The following is a 12,187-nucleotide window of genomic DNA, read 5'->3' as shown; positions in this document are numbered from 1 at the left end:
AGTGAAGTTGATTTGCTATACAAGGTAATGATATCACCTAGTGGTTCCGGCTTCTCTTGAGATTTGATAAAAGACAAATTGGAGGGTACGCTGTGCAATTCAGAGCAAAGAGAGGGATTACTAAACTAACCTGCATTCTATTGTTCCCTTCCCTCATGCCAGGTGCAAGCTGTAATTCTTTACTATGTCCTCTTTTGTCAGCCCCACAACCATTTACTGTCCAAATATCGCTACCTTCACCTCAATAAAAATTTCAAGGAATGCCCCATTTTAACCAATGACACCACCAATCTTCCACTTCATTCCCGTGATTTCTCTCTCCTTGAATTTCGCAACTCCGTATTCTTTGGCCTGCCTCTAAACAGACCATTCCCCCTTCAGTCTATCTGATATGTTGCTGCCAGTCTTATCCCCCTTACCAGCCAATTACTAGCAGAGGTGTCAGCCACCCGCTCTCTGCCAATCACTCCCTGGCTTCAGTTCGCCCACCAAATCAAATTCAAAATACTAAGGACATAAAAAGCTTCCCACAACTCTGCCCCTAGATACATCATTAACCTTATCAGATAGTATCAAACAAACTACCCTGTTTTCTGCTTCCAAGAACTCCTGTTCGCTAGCTCCCTCAACACTTCCTTCCATGCTGGCCTCTGGGATATCCCCAGGGGCTCTCCCATGCTCTCAAATTCCCTACTCCAATCTATATGGCTATTTCCCACTCTGTATGCCTCAGGTGATCCCTGGAAAATCATCTCTTCAGGGTAGTCTTTCCTGCCATTTCCTAATAAGTGAGCTTTTCCTTTCTCCACCAACTCATCAACGGTACAAATACTGCTACTTAACATGAACTCCGGTTCCCACCTAAAGATCAACAGATCTAGCACTAAGGCACATGCCCAAGTAGGTAAATTTCAATCTTAAACTGTATCTGGACCAGATCTTGAGCTCATCCCTATTATTTAGTGGCAACCTTTATTCAAATGAATTTATTTGCTACGTCTTGGGTACTTCCCCAGGCAAGGTCCTCACACAATGTCCTCAGAGAGGGCTCTGAGGAGCAATGGATAGCGCATTGGACTTCTAGTTGATGTAGTAATTCAAAGGTTGTGGGTTCGAATCCCACCAGAGTCGGTTTTATATAGTCCTTCGTCATAGTGGTGCTGCTCTAATGCTTTATAAAGAAATGGATTCCATTCATACATGAGCTGTACTGAAGTGGATTTGCCTTACAAGTTAATGATAGCACCTAGTGGTTCAGGCTTCTCTTGAGACTTGATAAAAGACAAATTGGAGGGTACGCTGTGCAATTCAGAGCAAAGAGAGGGAATAGTAAACTAACCTGCATTCTATTGTTCCCTTCCCTCATGCCACGTGCAAGCTGTAATTCTTTACTATGCCCTCTTTTGTCAGCCCCACAACCATTTACTGTCCTAATCTCGCTACATTCACTTGAATAAGAATTCCAAAGAATGCCCCATTTTAAGCAATGACACCACCAAACTTCCACTGGATTCAATTCATAAATGAGCTGTAGTGAAATTGATTTGCTATACAAGTTAAGGATAGCACCTAGTGGTTCCGGCTTCTCTTGAGATTTGATAAAAGACAAATTGGAGGGTACGCTGTGCAATTCAGAGCAAAGAGAGGGAATACTAAACTAACCTGCATTCTATTGTTCCCTTCCCTCATGCCAGGTGCAAGCTGTAATTCTTTACTATGTCCTCTTTCTTTTGTCAGCCCCACAACCATTTACTGTCCAAATCTCGCTACCTTCACCTCAATAAAAATTTCAAAGAATGCCCCATTATAACCAATGACACCACCAATCTTCCACTTCATTCCTGTGATTTCTCTCTCCTTGAATTTCGCAACTCCGTATTCTTTGGCCTGCCTCTAAACAGACCATTCCCCCTTCAGTCTATCTGATATGTTGCTGCCAGTCTTATCCCCCTTACCAGCCAAATACTAGAAGAGGTGTCAGCCACCCGCTCTCTGCCAATCTCTCCCTGGCTTCAGTTCGCCCACCAAATCAAATTCAAAATACTAAGGACATAAAAAGCTTCCCACAACTCTTCCCCTAGCTACATCATTAACCTTATCAGATAGTATCAAACAAACTACCCTGTTTTCTGCTTCCAAGAACTCCTGTTCGCTAGCTCCCTCAACACTTCCTTCCATGCTGGCCTCTGGGATATCCCCAGGGGCTCTTCCATGCTCTCAAATTCCCTACTCCAATCTATATGGCTATTTCCCACTCTGTATGCCTCAGGTGATCCCTGGAAAATCATCTCTTCAGGGTAGTCTTTCCTGCCATTTCCTAATAAGTGAGCTTTTCCTTTCTCCACCAACTCATCAACGGTACAAATACTGCTACTTAACATGAACTCCGGTTCCCACCTAAAGATCAACAGATCTAGCACTAAGGCACATGCCCAAGTAGGTAAATTTCAATCTTAAACTGTATCTGGACCAGATCTTGAGCTCATCCCTATTATTTAGTGGCAACCTTTATTCAAATGAGTTTATTTGCTACATCTTGGGCACTTTCTGAGGCTAGGTCCTCACTCAATGTCCTGAATTGGACTTCTAGTTGAGGTAGTAATTCAAAGGTTGTGGGTTCGAATCCCACCAGAGTCGGTTTTATATAGTCCTTCGTCATAGTGGTGCTGCTCTAATGCTTTATAAAGAAATGGATTCCATTCATAAATGAGCTGTACTGAAGTGGATTTGCCTTACAAGTTAATGATAGCACCTAGTGGTTCAGGCTTCTCTTGAGACTTGATAAAAGACAAATTGGAGGGTATGCTGTGCAATTCAAAGCAAAGAGAGGGAATAGTAAACTAACCTGCATTCTATTGTTCCCTTCCCTCATGCCACGTGCAAGCTGTAATTCTTTACTATGCCCTCTTTTGTCAGCCCCACAACCATTTACTGTCCTAATCTCGCTACCTTCACTTCAATAAGAATTCCAAAGAATGCCCCATTTTAAAAAATGACACCACCAAGCTTCCACTGGATTCCATTCATAAATGAGCTGTAGTGAAGTTGATTTGCTATACAAGGTAATGATAGCACCTAGTGGTTCCGGCTTCTCTTGAGATTTGATAAAAGGCAAATTGGAGGGTACGGTGTGCAATTCAGAGCAAAGAGAGGGAATACTAAACTAACCTGCATTCTATTGTTCCCTTCCCTCATGCCAGGTGCAAGCTGTAATTCTTTACTATGTCCTCTTTTGTCAGCCCCACAACCATTTACTGTCCAAATATCGCTACCTTCACCTCAATAAAAATTTCAAAGAATACCCCATTTTAAGCAACGACACCACCAATCTTCCACTTCATTCCCGTGATTTCTCTCTCCTTGAATTTCGCAACTCCGTATTCTTTAGCCTGCCTCTAAAAAGACCATTCCCCCTTCAGTCTATCTGATATGTTGCTGCCAGTCTTATCCCCCTTACCAGCCAATTACTAGCAGAGGTGTCAGCCACCCGCTCTCTGCCAATCACTCCCTGGCTTCAGTTCGCCCACCAAATCAAATTCAAAATACTAAGGACATAAAAAGCTTCCCACAACTCTGCCCCTAGATACATCATTAACCTTATCAGATAGTATCAAACAAACTACCCTGTTTTCTGCTTCCAAGAACTCCTGTTCGCTAGCTCCCTCAACACTTCCTTCCATGCTGGCCTCTGGGATATCCCCAGGGGCTCTCCCATGCTCTCAAATTCCCTACTCCAATCTATATGGCTATTTCCCACTCTGTATGCCTCAGGTGATCCCTGGAAAATCATCTCTTCAGGGTAGTCTTTCCTGCCATTTCCTAATAAGTGAGCTTTTCCTTTCTCCACCAACTCATCAACGGTACAAATACTGCTACTTAACATGAACTCCGGTTCCCACCTAAAGATCAACAGATCTAGCACTAAGGCACATGCCCAAGTAGGTAAATTTCAATCTTAAACTATATCTGGACCAGATCTTGAGCTCATCCCTATTATTTAGTGGCAACCTTTATTCAAATGAGTTTATTTGCTACGTCTTGGGTACTTCCTCAGGCAAGGTCCTCACACAATGTCCTCAGAGAGGGCTCTGTGGCGCAATGGATAGCGCATTGGGCTTCTAGTTGATGTAGTAATTCAAAGGTTGTGGGTTCGAATCCCACCAGAGTCGGTTTTATATAGTCCTTCGTCATAGTGGTGCTGCTCTAATGCTTTATAAAGAAATGGATTCCATTCATACATGAGCTGTACTGAAGTGGATTTGCCTTACAAGTTAATGATAGCACCTAGTGGTTCAGGCTTCTCTTGAGACTTGATAAAAGACAAATTGGAGGGTACGCTGTGCAATTCAGAGCAAAGAGAGGGAATAGTAAACTAACCTACATTCTATTGTTCCCTTCCCTCATGCCACGTGCAAGCTGTAATTCTTTACTATGCCCTCTTTTGTCAGCCCCACAACCATTTACTGTCCTAATCTCGCTACCTTCACTTCAATAAGAATTCCAAAGAATGCCCCATTTTAAGCAATGACACCACCAAACTTTCACTGGATTCCATTCATAAATGAGCTGTAGTGAAATTGATTTGCTATACAAGTTAAGGATAGCACCTAGTGGTTCCGGCTTCTCTTGAGATTTGATAAAAGACAAATTGGAGGGTACGCTGTGCAATTCAGAGCAAAGAGAGGGAATACTAAACTAACCTGCATTCTATTGTTCCCTTCCCTCATGCCAGGTGCAAGCTGTAATTCTTTACTATGTCCTCTTTCTTTTGTCAGCCCCACAACCATTTACTGTCCAAATCTCGCTACCTTCACCTCAATAAAAATTTCAAAGAATGCCCCATTTTAACCAATGACACCACCAATCTTCCACTTCATTCCCGTGATTTCTCTCTCCTTGAATTTCGCAACCCCGTATTCTTTGGCCTGCCTCTAAACAGACCATTCCCCCTTCAGTCTATCTGATATGTTGCTGCCAGTCTTTTCCCCCTTACCAGCCAATTACTAGAAGAGGTGTCAGCTACCCGCTCTCTGCCAATCTCTCCCTGGCTTCAGTTCGCCCACCAAATTAAATTCAAAATACTAAGGACATAAAAAGCTTCCCACAACTCTTCCCCTAGCTACATCATTAACCTTATCAGATAGTATCAAACAAACTACCCTGTTTTCTGCTTCCAAGAACTCCTGTTCGCTAGCTCCCTCAACACTTCCTTCCATGCTGACCTCTGGGATATCCCCAGGGGCTCTCCCATGCTCTCAAATTCCCTACTCCAATCTATATGGCTATTTCCCACTCTGTATGCCTCAGGTGATCCCTGGAAAATCATCTCTTCAGGGTAGTCTTTCCTGCCATTTCCTAATAAGCGAGCTTTTCCTTTCTCCACCAACTCATCAACGGTACAAATACTGCTACTTAACATGAACTCCGGTTCCCACCTAAAGATCAACAGATCTAGCACTAAGGCACATGCCCAAGTAGGTAAATTTCAATCTTAAACTGTATCTGGACCAGATCTTGAGCTCATCCCTATTATTTAGTGGCAACCTTTATTCAAATGAGTTTATTTGCTACGACTTGGGTACTTCCTCAGGCAAGGTCCTCACACAATGTCATCAGAGAGAGCTCTGTGGCGCAATGGATAGCGCATTGGACTTCTAGTTGATGTAGTAATTCAAAGGTTGTGGGTTTGAATCCCACCAGAGTCGGTTTTATATAGTCCTTCGTCATAGTGGTGCTGCTCTAATGCTTTATAAAGAAATGGATTCCATTCATACATGAGCTGTACTGAAGTGGATTTGCCTTACAAGTTAATGATAGCACCTAGTGGTTCAGGCTTCTCTTGAGACTTGATAAAAGACAAATTGGAGGGTACGCTGTGCAATTCAGAGCAAAGAGAGGGAATAGTAAACTAACCTACATTCTATTGTTCCCTTCCCTCATGCCACGTGCAAGCTGTAATTCTTTACTATGCCCTCTTTTGTCAGCCCCACAACCATTTACTGTCCTAATCTCGCTACCTTCACTTCAATAAGAATTCCAAAGAATGCCCCATTTTAAAAAATGACACCACCAAGCTGCCACTGGATTCCATTCATAAATGAGCTGTAGTGAAGTTGATTTGCTATACAAGGTAATGATAGCACCTAGTGGTTCCGGCTTCTCTTGAGATTTGATAAAAGGCAAATTGGAGGGTACGCTGTGCAATTCAGAGCAAAGAGAGGGAATACTAAACTAACCTGCATTCTATTGTTCCCTTCCCTCATGCCAGGTGCAAGCTGTAATTCTTTACTATGTCCTCTTTTGTCAGCCCCACAACCATTTACTGTCCAAATATCGCTACCTTCACCTCAATAAAAATTTCAAAGAATGCCCCATTTTAACCAATGACACCACCAATCTTCCACTTCATTCCCGTCATTTCTCTCTCCTTGAATTTCGCAACTCCGTATTCTTTGGCCTGCCTCTAAACAGACCATTCCCCCTTCAGTCTATCTGATATGTTGCTGCCAGTCTTATCCCCCTTACCAGCCAATTACTAGCAGAGGTGTCAGCCACCCGCTCTCTGCCAATCACTCCCTGGTTTCAGTTCGCCCACCAAATCAAATTCAAAATACTAAGGACATAAAAAGCTTCCCACAACTCTGCCCCTAGATACATCATTAACCTTATCAGATAGTATCAAACAAACTACCCTGTTTTCTGCTTCCAAGAACTCCTGTTCGCTAGCTCCCTCAACACTTCCTTCCATGCTGGCCTCTGGGATATCCCCAGGGGCTCTCCCATGCTCTCAAATTCCCTACTCCAATCTATATGGCTATTTCCCACTCTGTATGCCTCAGGTGATATCTGGAAAATCATCTCTTCAGGGTAGTCTTTCCTGCCATTTCCTAATAAGTGAGCTTTTCCTTTCTCCACCAACTCATCAACGGTACAAATACTGCTACTTAACATGAACTCCGGTTCCCACCTAAAGATCAACAGATCTAGCACTAAGGCACATGCCCAAGTAGGTAAATTTCAATCTTAAACTGTATCTGGACCAGATCTTGAGCTCATCCCTATTATTTAGTGGCAACCTTTATTCAAATGAGTTTATTTGCTACGTCTTGGGTACTTCCTCAGGCAAGGTCCTCACACAATGTCCTCAGAGAGGGCTCTGTGGCGCAATGGATAGCGCATTGGACTTCTAGTTGATGTAGTAATTCATAGGCTGTGCGTTCGAATCCCACCAGAGTCGGTTTTATATAGTCCTTCGTCATAGTGGTGCTGCTCTAATGCTTTATAAAGAAATGGATTCCATTCATACATGAGCTGTACTGAAGTGGATTTGCCTTACAAGTTAATGATAGCACCTAGTGGTTCAGGCTTCTCTTGAGACTTGATAAAAGACAAATTGGAGGGTACGCTGTGCAATTCAGAGCAAAGAGAGGCCTCTGGGATATCCCCAGGGGCTCTTCCATGCTCTCAAATTCCAAAGAATGCCCCATTTTAAGCAATGACACCACCAAACTTCCACTGGATTCCATTCATAAATGAGCTGTAGTGAAATTGATTTGCTATACAAGTTAAGGATAGCACCTAGTGGTTCCGGCTTCTCTTGAGATTTGATAAAAGACAAATTGGAGGGTACGCTGTGCAATTCAGAGCAAAGAGAGGGAATACTAAACTAACCTGCATTCTATTGTTCCCTTCCCTCATGCCAGGTGCAAGCTGTAATTCTTTACTATGTCCTCTTTTGTCAGCCCCACAACCATTTACTGTCCAAATATCGCTACCTTCACCTCAATAAAAATTTCAAAGAATGCCCCATTATAACCAATGACACCACCAATCTTCAACTTCATTCCTGTGATTTCTCTCTCCTTGAATTTCGCAACTCCGTATTCTTTGGCCTGCCTCTAAACAGACCATTCCCCCTTCAGTCTATCTGATATGTTGCTGCCAGTCTTATCCCCCTTACCAGCCAATTACTAGCAGAGGTGTCAGCCACCCGCTCTCTGCCAATCACTCCCTGGCTTCAGTTCGCCCACCAAATCAAATTCAAAATACTAAGGACATAAAAAGCTTCCCACAACTCTGCCCCTAGATACATCATTAACCTTATCAGATAGTATCAAACAAACTACCCTGTTTTCTGCTTCCAAGAACTCCTGTTCGCTAGTTCCCTCAACACTTCCTTCCATGCTGGCCTCTGGGATATCCCCAGGGGCTCTTCCATGCTCTCAAATTCCCTACTCCAATCTATATGGCTATTTCCCACTCTGTATGCCTCAGGTGATCCCTGGAAAATCATCTCTTCAGGGTAGTCTTTCCTGCCATTACCTAATAAGTGAGCTTTTCCTTTCTCCACCAACTCATCAACGGTACAAATACTGCTACTTAACATGAACTCCGGTTCCCACCTAAAGATCAACAGATTTAGCACTAAGGCACATGCCCAAGTAGGTAAATTTCAATCTTAAACTGTATCTGGACCAGATCTTGAGCTCATCCCTATTATTTAGTGGCAACCTTTATTCAAATGAGTTTATTTGCTACATCTTGGGCACTTCCTCAGGCTAGGTCCTCACTCAATGTCCTGAATTGGACTTCTAGTTGAGGTAGTAATTCAAAGGTTGTGGGTTCGAATCCCACCAGAGTCGGTTTTATATAGTCCTTCGTCATAGTGGTGCTGCTCTAATGCTTTATAAAGAAATGGATTCCATTCATAAATGAGCTGTACTGAAGTGGATTTGCCTTACAAGTTAATGATAGCACCTAGTGGTTCAGGCTTCTCTTGAGACTTGATAAAAGACAAATTGGAGGGTACGCTGTGCAATTCAGAGCAAAGAGAGGGAATAGTAAACTAACCTGCATTCTATTGTTCCCTTCCCTCATGCCACGTGCAAGCTGTAATTCTTTACTATGCCCTCTTTTGTCAGCCCCACAACCATTTACTGTCCTAATCTCGCTACCTTCACTTCAATAAGAATTCCAAAGAATGCCCCATTTTAAAAAATGACACCACCAAGCTTCCACTGGATTCCATTCATAAATGAGCTGTAGTGAAATTGATTTGCTATACAAGTTAAGGATAGCACCTAGTGGTTCCGGCTTCTCTTGAGATTTGATAAAAGACAAATTGGAGGGTACGCTGTGCAATTCAGAGCAAAGAGAGGGAATACTAAACTAACCTGCATTCTATTGTTCCCTTCCCTCATGCCAGGTGCAAGCTGTAATTCTTTACTATGTCCTCTTTTGTCAGCCCCACAACCATTTACTGTCCAAATATCGCTACCTTCACCTCAATAAAAATTTCAAAGAATGCCCCATTTTAACCAATGACACCACCAATCTTCCACTTCATTCCCGTGATTTCTCTCTCCTTGAATTTCGCAACTCCGTATTCTTTGGCCTGCCTCTAAACAGACCATTCCCCCTTCAGTCTATCTGATATGTTGCTGCCAGTCTTATCCCCCTTACCAGCCAATTACTAGCAGAGGTGTCAGCCACCCGCTCTCTGCCAATCACTCCCTGGCTTCAGTTCGCCCACCAAATCAAATTCAAAATACTAAGGACATAAAAAGCTTCCCACAACTCTGCCCCTAGATACATCATTAACCTTATCAGATAGTATCAAACAAACTACCCTGTTTTCTGCTTCCAAGAACTCCTGTTCGCTAGCTCCCTCAACACTTCCTTCCATGCTGGCCTCTGGGATATCCCCAGGGGCTCTCCCATGCTCTCAAATTCCCTACTCCAATCTATATGGCTATTTCCCACTCTGTATGCCTCAGGTGATCCCTGGAAAATCATCTCTTCAGGGTAGTCTTTCCTGCCATTTCCTAATAAGTGAGCTTTTCCTTTCTCCACCAACTCATCAACGGTACAAATACTGCTACTTAACATGAACTCCGGTTCCCACCTAAAGATCAACAGATCTAGCACTAAGGCACATGCCCAAGTAGGTAAATTTCAATCTTAAACTATATCTGGACCAGATCTTGAGCTCATCCCTATTATTTAGTGGCAACCTTTATTCAAATGAGTTTATTTGCTACGTCTTGGGTACTTCCTCAGGCAAGGTCCTCACACAATGTCCTCAGAGAGGGCTCTGTGGCGCAATGGATAGCGCATTGGGCTTCTAGTTGATGTAGTAATTCAAAGGTTGTGGGTTCGAATCCCACCAGAGTCGGTTTTATATAGTCCTTCGTCATAGTGGTGCTGCTCTAATGCTTTATAAAGAAATGGATTCCATTCATACATGAGCTGTACTGAAGTGGATTTGCCTTACAAGTTAATGATAGCACCTAGTGGTTCAGGCTTCTCTTGAGACTTGATAAAAGACAAATTGGAGGGTACGCTGTGCAATTCAGAGCAAAGAGAGGGAATAGTAAACTAACCTACATTCTATTGTTCCCTTCCCTCATGCCACGTGCAAGCTGTAATTCTTTACTATGCCCTCTTTTGTCAGCCCCACAACCATTTACTGTCCTAATCTCGCTACCTTCACTTCAATAAGAATTCCAAAGAATGCCCCATTTTAAGCAATGACACCACCAAACTTTCACTGGATTCCATTCATAAATGAGCTGTAGTGAAATTGATTTGCTATACAAGTTAAGGATAGCACCTAGTGGTTCCGGCTTCTCTTGAGATTTGATAAAAGACAAATTGGAGGGTACGCTGTGCAATTCAGAGCAAAGAGAGGGAATACTAAACTAACCTGCATTCTATTGTTCCCTTCCCTCATGCCAGGTGCAAGCTGTAATTCTTTACTATGTCCTCTTTCTTTTGTCAGCCCCACAACCATTTACTGTCCAAATCTCGCTACCTTCACCTCAATAAAAATTTCAAAGAATGCCCCATTTTAACCAATGACACCACCAATCTTCCACTTCATTCCCGTGATTTCTATCTCCTTGAATTTCGCAACCCCGTATTCTTTGGCCTGCCTCTAAACAGACCATTCCCCCTTCAGTCTATCTGATATGTTGCTGCCAGTCTTTTCCCCCTTACCAGCCAATTACTAGAAGAGGTGTCAGCTACCCGCTCTCTGCCAATCTCTCCCTGGCTTCAGTTCGCCCACCAAATTAAATTCAAAATACTAAGGACATAAAAAGCTTCCCACAACTCTTCCCCTAGCTACATCATTAACCTTATCAGATAGTATCAAACAAACTACCCTGTTTTCTGCTTCCAAGAACTCCTGTTCGCTAGCTCCCTCAACACTTCCTTCCATGCTGACCTCTGGGATATCCCCAGGGGCTCTCCCATGCTCTCAAATTCCCTACTCCAATCTATATGGCTATTTCCCACTCTGTATGCCTCAGGTGATCCCTGGAAAATCATCTCTTCAGGGTAGTCTTTCCTGCCATTTCCTAATAAGTGAGCTTTTCCTTTCTCCACCAACTCATCAACGGTACAAATACTGCTACTTAACATGAACTCCGGTTCCCACCTAAAGATCAACAGATCTAGCACTAAGGCACATGCCCAAGTAGGTAAATTTCAATCTTAAACTGTATCTGGACCAGATCTTGAGCTCATCCCTATTATTTAGTGGCAACCTTTATTCAAATGAGTTTATTTGCTACGACTTGGGTACTTCCTCAGGCAAGGTCCTCACACAATGTCATCAGAGAGAGCTCTGTGGCGCAATGGATAGCGCATTGGACTTCTAGTTGATGTAGTAATTCAAAGGTTGTGGGTTTGAATCCCACCAGAGTCGGTTTTATATAGTCCTTCGTCATAGTGGTGCTGCTCTAATGCTTTATAAAGAAATGGATTCCATTCATACATGAGCTGTACTGAAGTGGATTTGCCTTACAAGTTAATGATAGCACCTAGTGGTTCAGGCTTCTCTTGAGACTTGATAAAAGACAAATTGGAGGGTACGCTGTGCAATTCAGAGCAAAGAGAGGGAATAGTAAACTAACCTACATTCTATTGTTCCCTTCCCTCATGCCACGTGCAAGCTGTAATTCTTTACTATGCCCTCTTTTGTCAGCCCCACAACCATTTACTGTCCTAATCTCGCTACCTTCACTTCAATAAGAATTCCAAAGAATGCCCCATTTTAAAAAATGACACCACCAAGCTGCCACTGGATTCCATTCATAAATGAGCTGTAGTGAAGTTGATTTGCTATACAAGGTAATGATAGCACCTAGTGGTTCCGGCTTCTCTTGAGATTTGATAAAAGGCA

At 42.9% G+C, this 12,187-nt stretch overlaps 4 non-coding genes across 4 annotated transcripts; all 4 read left to right on the top strand.

Annotated features, from left to right (window-relative positions):
- The first annotated feature begins 4,084 nt into the window (after nt 1–4,084).
- TRNAR-UCU (transfer RNA arginine (anticodon UCU)) lies at nt 4,085–4,169 on the top strand. The gene is given in 2 exon segments: nt 4,085–4,121; nt 4,134–4,169. It is a non-coding gene; the product is annotated as a tRNA-Arg (tRNA).
- Nucleotides 4,170–5,620: 1,451 nt separating this feature from the next.
- On the top strand, nt 5,621–5,705 carry TRNAR-UCU (transfer RNA arginine (anticodon UCU)). Its single transcript is given in 2 exon segments — nt 5,621–5,657; nt 5,670–5,705. It is a non-coding gene; the product is annotated as a tRNA-Arg (tRNA).
- A 4,384-nt stretch (nt 5,706–10,089) lies between these two features.
- On the top strand, nt 10,090–10,174 carry TRNAR-UCU (transfer RNA arginine (anticodon UCU)). Its single transcript is given in 2 exon segments — nt 10,090–10,126; nt 10,139–10,174. It is a non-coding gene; the product is annotated as a tRNA-Arg (tRNA).
- A 1,451-nt stretch (nt 10,175–11,625) lies between these two features.
- Nucleotides 11,626–11,710, top strand: TRNAR-UCU (transfer RNA arginine (anticodon UCU)). Its single transcript is given in 2 exon segments — nt 11,626–11,662; nt 11,675–11,710. It is a non-coding gene; the product is annotated as a tRNA-Arg (tRNA).
- Nucleotides 11,711–12,187: the final 477 nt, after the last annotated feature.

This window comes from Aquarana catesbeiana, linkage group LG01 (assembly GCF_042186555.1).
Source record: "Aquarana catesbeiana isolate 2022-GZ linkage group LG01, ASM4218655v1, whole genome shotgun sequence".
Lineage (NCBI taxonomy): Eukaryota > Metazoa > Chordata > Amphibia > Anura > Ranidae > Aquarana > Aquarana catesbeiana.
The sequence above is the reverse complement of the archived record's forward strand: the minus strand, read 5'-3'. Positions and strand labels throughout refer to the sequence as shown.